Raw genomic sequence first — 5,621 nt, forward strand, 5'->3', positions numbered from 1 at the left:
AGCAGCTTAGGTGCTCGGCAACATCAATAGTGGTAAATAGCCAATAGGAAAAGTGTTCCAGCAGAACATCTCTCGCAGAGTCATATACACAGTTTTAATGCATATACGCTCGTGTTCCGCCCTTACTCGGCCGCACCTTTGCCGCTTAAACTTTGACCTCTTTCCCCGTTCCCGCATGCCACAGCAGTGGCACTTGTTTATCCGGAGAAAGAGAGCGAGAGTCGCAGTATTAATTGGCGTGAGCGGCCTTTCCGGCTGCAGAACTAGTGCTCTATCCCGGCGAGCGCCGTTATGAGGCGCAACACCGTCTTTAACGCGTTTAGAGAGAACTCCCCCTGCCTCCCTCCCAGGCCTGTCATGAGATAGACGTGGACTCGTGGCAAACTCTCAAAGAGAACGCCCACACCCACACCGCGTCTGACCGTGGGAGAGGGTGGAGGAGAGCGTGAGGAAGAGCACAGCGTCACCCAAACATTCTCGTCCCGACGAGAGCAATTGTCATCTCTCTGCCTGCGCCACTACATGGTAGACTGCGGGCCCAGGCGCACTCATCAATTTAGGTTCCACTGCAATGCATGCCAAGCACTCTTTTCGAGGTGATAGACGAAATTCCGGCGGGGCTTACTTAAAAGATATCCGACCCGGTTTCGTTTCCTCTTCGTGGGAAGGAGTGCCTCTTCTCCGAGAGAGAAGGAGGAGGACGTGTGCCTCTTAGAACATGTGCAGCATCAGCCATGAGTGGCCGACGGCCATTCGTGTCTCTGTGGACAGCAGGCAAAAGAGCGCCTCCAGTTATTTGCGAGGGCGACAACTGTCGTCGGGACGGGACACACACACATGTGTGTGTGCCCGGCTTTGTTGTGGTTGAATGTGGGTGCCCCAAGTCCATGGACTTGCTAGTGATAGGCTTGTTTTTAAGGGCACGCCTCGCGCAAGGCGCGGGCGATTAAACCCCAAGGCGGAAGCTCGGTTCGGGTTATCCTCGTGTCGAGGAGACAGTCAGTAGGCACCGAACTCGCAGCAACCGATGGATGTATATTTCCGACCCTCGTAGAGGAGTGGCGGCGACAAGCTCATATGGCTGCCGCCGCCGCAATATGCGTTCAACTTGTCGATGTATCTGGTATTCTTGCGATTCACATACCGACACGCAGTTTGCTGCGGTCTTCATCGACCCACGAGCCGAGTGATCCCCCGTTAAGAGTTGTGTATTTGCCATTTGGTCTTTTTGCGACTAACCATCACAGGTCGAGTCTCAATGAAAGGGTTTGACAGACATAGCCCAAGTTTGTGATTTGGGTTTGGCCGGACGGCTTGTTGTTGTTTTTTGACACTTGAATTTCACTCTTTTTGGGTCAAGAGGCTTATTCGCCGGTAGTAAGGAACGGACGGGCAGCCGTCCAAAGCCCCGTCCGTCCTCCTCCTCCTCCGGTCTTCGCGCTCTCGCCCGAGTGTGGTCCACCTACAGCGTGGTGGTACCTATTTTTGGTGCGGGGGCCGGGATTGTCCTCTTTCCCTGCTGGAGTTGCCAGAGCAGAGCCCGAGACCGCCCAAATCAGGAGAGTAGTAGTTTTAAGAGCGTCCCGTTCTCTTTCTCTCTGTTAATGATCCTTCCGCAGGTTAACCTACGGAAACCTTGTTACGACTTTTACTTCCTCTAAATGATCAAGTTTGGACATCTTTCCGTCAGCTCGAGGCGACGACCCCAGAAAACCCTCGCGGGCAACGGGGCCTACAATCCAAGAGCGCCAGTCCGAAGGCCTCACTAAATCATTCAATCGGTAGTAGCGACGGGCGGTGTGTACAAAGGGCAGGGACGTAGTCAGCGCAAGCTGATGACTTGCACTTACTGGGAATTCCTCGTTCGCCAGAAGTGATGCAACCCCAATCCTATCAAGAAGGCTGAACGGGTTACCCGCTCCTCGGAGGGGGAAAACTCGTTGATCCCTTCAGTGTAGCGCGCGTGCGGCCCAGAACATCTAAGGGCATCACAGACCTGTTATTGCTCAATCTCGTGCGGCTACGGTGCCTTATCCCTCCTAAGAAGAAGTTGCGAACTGGACACCATTTTTCTGGAGATCCGTCGACTACTTAGTAGGCCAGAGTCTCGTTCGTTTATCGATTAACCCAGGCCAATCGCTCCACCAACTAAGAACGGCCATGCACCACCGCCCACCGAATCGAGAAAGAGCTCTCAATCTGTCAATCCTTCCGGTGTCTGGGCCTGGTGAGGTTTCCCGTGTTGAGTCAAATTAAGCCGCAGGCTCCACTCCTGGTGGTGCCCTTCCGTCAATTCCTTTAAGTTTCAGCTTTGCAACCATACTTCCCCCGGAACCCAAAGACTTTGGTTTCCCGGAAGCTGCCCGCCGGGTCATGGGAATAACGCCGGCGGATCGCTAGTTGGCATCGTTTATGGTTAGAACTAGGGCGGCATCTGATCGCCTTCGAACCTCTAACTTTCGTTCTTGATTAATAAAACATCGCCCAGCAAATGCTTTCGCAATGGTTCGTCTTGCAGCGGTTACGAAATTTCACCTCTAAGCGTCCTTGATCTGAGCCTGCCCCGCCTGTTCCGATTAGTCATTACCTCTGGTTCGAAAACCAACAAAATAGAACAAGGTCTATTCATTCGTACCATACATCACCGTTTAAGGCCATTCAAATAGCCTACTCGAGCACTCTAATTTTTTTCAAGTAAGCTCTCCGGCCACTCAGGACACTGACAAAGAGCATCCACGTCTTTGAGCCGGCCCAGGCGGCTTTGTTCGGGCGTGCCGAAGCCAACACCGGGCAGTGCACCGTCAGTCGGAACTGAGATCCAACTTCTGACTTTTTTAACCGCAACAACTTTAATACTTACGCTATTGGAGCTGGAATTACCGCGGCTGCTGGCACCAGACTTGCCCTCCAATGGATACTCGTTAAAGGATTTAAGAAGTGTACTCATTCGATTACGAGGCCTCCGGATGGAGACTCACATCGTTATTTTTCGTCACTACCTCCCCGTGCCGGGAGTGGGTAATTTGCGTGCCTGCTGCCTTCCTTAGATGTGGTAGCCGTTTCTCAGGCTCCCTCTCCGGAATCGAACCCTGATTCTCCGTTACCCGTTATAGCCATTGTAGGCGCATAACCTACAATCGAAAGCTGATAAGGCAGACACTTGAAAGAAGCGGCGCCGGTGCGGAGACCGTGCGCTCAGCCCGAAGTTATTCAGATTCACCACAGGTGGGTTACGGACCGGGGCCCGACCAGTTTTGAACTAATAAAAGCGCTCTTCCCTTGCGGTCAGAGACCAATTGCATGTATTAGCTCTAGAATTGCCACAGTTATCCAAGTAAGTGGGTTTACAGATCCAATGAAACATAGCTGATTTAATGAGCCATTCGCGGTTTCGCCTTAAATCGGCTTGTACTTACACATGCATGGCTTAATCTTTGAGACAAGCATATGACTACTGGCAGGATCAACCAGGTAGCTGCTGCTGTTGGCGGCGCCTATCACGGCGGCCAAAATAGTGAGATTGAGAGAGAGGCAGAAGACATTGGGCGAGGGACCGCACGTTGGCCTTAGAGAAATAGCAAACCAGATGATCAGATCTAACTGCACCTTCTCTTGCTATCCTCGGCGCCGGCAGCGCCACCGTGTGTGCCAATCTCCTCCCTTATCCGCTCCTCTTCTCTTCTCTTTGCCCCAGCGAGGCAGAAGACATTGGGCGAGGGACCGCACGTCCGTGTGTGCCAATCTCCTCCCTTATCCGCTCCTCTTTGCCCCACCTCCAGCGAGGCAGCCGACATTGGGCGATGGACCGCACGTTGGCCTTAGAGAAATAGCAAACCAGATGATCAGATCAAACTGCACCTTCTCTTGCTATCCTCGGCGCCGGCAGCGCCACCATGTGTGCCAATCTCCTCCCTTATCTGCTCCTCTTCTCTTTGCCCCAGCTCCAGCGAGGCGGCCGACATTGGGCGAGGGACCGCACGTTGGCCTTAGAGAAATAGCAAACCAGATGATCAGATCAAACTGCACCTTCTCTTTCTATCCTCGGCGCCGGCAGCGCCACCGTGTGTTCCAATCTCCTCCCTTATCCGCTCCTCTTTACCCAGCCGACATTGGGCGAGGGACCGCACGTTGGCCAATCTCCTCCCTTATCCGCTCCTCTTCTCTTTGCCCCAGCTCCAGCGAGGCAGAAGACATTGGGCGAGGGACCGCACGTTGGCCAATCTCCTCCTCTCTCTCTTTCTTTCTCACTCTCTCTTACTGTTTGTGGGGACGTGGGCTCATGAGCGCCATCGTCGCCCAATATTGGTTAGGTTGTGTATTTCACGGGTGGGAACCGCCATCGTTGTTAGGTGATGGGGTAACCCAACGTGTGCTTTGACGAGTTTTGGCTGCTAAACTCTCTTTTTAGTATACTCGGCTCCCAGACTGCGCCCTGGTCGTGTTGAACCATGAGCGTTGTCTATGCACATTTAGGGTAGCCGTTTGCGCGTGGAATAGTGCAATGAATCTCAGTCAAGAGACGGTTGGGCGCTGCATTGAAGGCCGGCACAGACGCGAAGACGGGGTGATCAGCCAACGCAAGTCCGCTAAGTTGGGCAGACAGCAAGGCGAAGGGGAGCCCCGTTCCGGACTGAAAGACCGCAGCATATGCTGTGACGGAAACTAGTAGGGTGGCGACGTGTGCGCCGAGAGAGAGAGACGGAGTAAATAATGTCCAAACGGAAGAGAGAGACCTGGCAAGTGTAATAGATAGAGCGCGAGCCTACTCGCCATAAGCCCGCTCCACTGCCATTCCTCTGATCCAATGAGACTAAAATCTCTCTCCTTCTGCTCCAGCCATTGCAGGGCAGGGAAGCGACGGCAATTTTGGTTGTTGTTTTTGAATGCCGCGCTTTGCTTCGCAGAGGCGCCGAAGCGCTCCGCTGAGGGGCGGAAGATATTTCACACCGAATATGTGTGTGAAGGCACCCTCTCCCCTTAATATAGTGAAATAGTGCAATCCAGCATACAAGGTCGGACGATAGGACATTCACCGTACCGCACCTCGAGAGTGGATGTTGTTTGTTGGGTAAGGTTAAAACCGGACTGTTCGCAGACAGCCGAATAACCCGGTTCCGGACTAATTGGTGGATGCAACATCATGATGCTGCTGCTGCTGCTGTCGCGGAAACCGCAGTGGCGACGTGAGAGAGTAATAATGTTCAATAGGGAGAGCGACCTGGCTAGTGTAATTGATAGACCTGTAACAGTATCTGTCCGGCCACATTTCTTAACAGGTGACTGATGGCCAACCTGAAGTGCTCCCCAACATATCTCGTACTCTTCGATTATATAGAGATATTTATTCAGCGTTTTATAAATTTACTCGTCTATGGTTCACTGTTCTTTTAAGGTTTAAATATTGGGTGTACCTGAAAATTGTCCCTCCGTCTCTCCCCCCCTGCCTCCCTTCCTCCCTCCCTGCCTGCCTCCTCCCTGCCTGCCTCCCTTCCTCCAACTCACAATGTCTCAGGGAGCAAGGAGGGAGGGAGGCAGACATAGACATTTTTCTGGGACACACTATATACACAGATCGTGAAATATATACCTTAAAACCATGAATATAATATAGAAGCGGTCTA

The 5,621-nt window shown here is 52.7% G+C and overlaps 1 non-coding gene across 1 annotated transcript; it reads right to left on the reverse strand.

Annotated features, from left to right (window-relative positions):
* Positions 1-1,042: 1,042 nt before the first annotated feature.
* On the reverse strand, positions 1,043-1,206 carry LOC121861933. The gene has a single exon (XR_006088132.1). It is a non-coding gene; the product is annotated as a 5.8S ribosomal RNA (ribosomal RNA).
* Positions 1,207-5,621: the final 4,415 nt, after the last annotated feature.

The sequence above is a fragment of the Homarus americanus genome, unplaced genomic scaffold, assembly GCF_018991925.1.
Source record: "Homarus americanus isolate GMGI-L3 unplaced genomic scaffold, GMGI_Hamer_2.0 scaffold161, whole genome shotgun sequence".
Taxonomy (NCBI): domain Eukaryota; kingdom Metazoa; phylum Arthropoda; class Malacostraca; order Decapoda; family Nephropidae; genus Homarus; species Homarus americanus.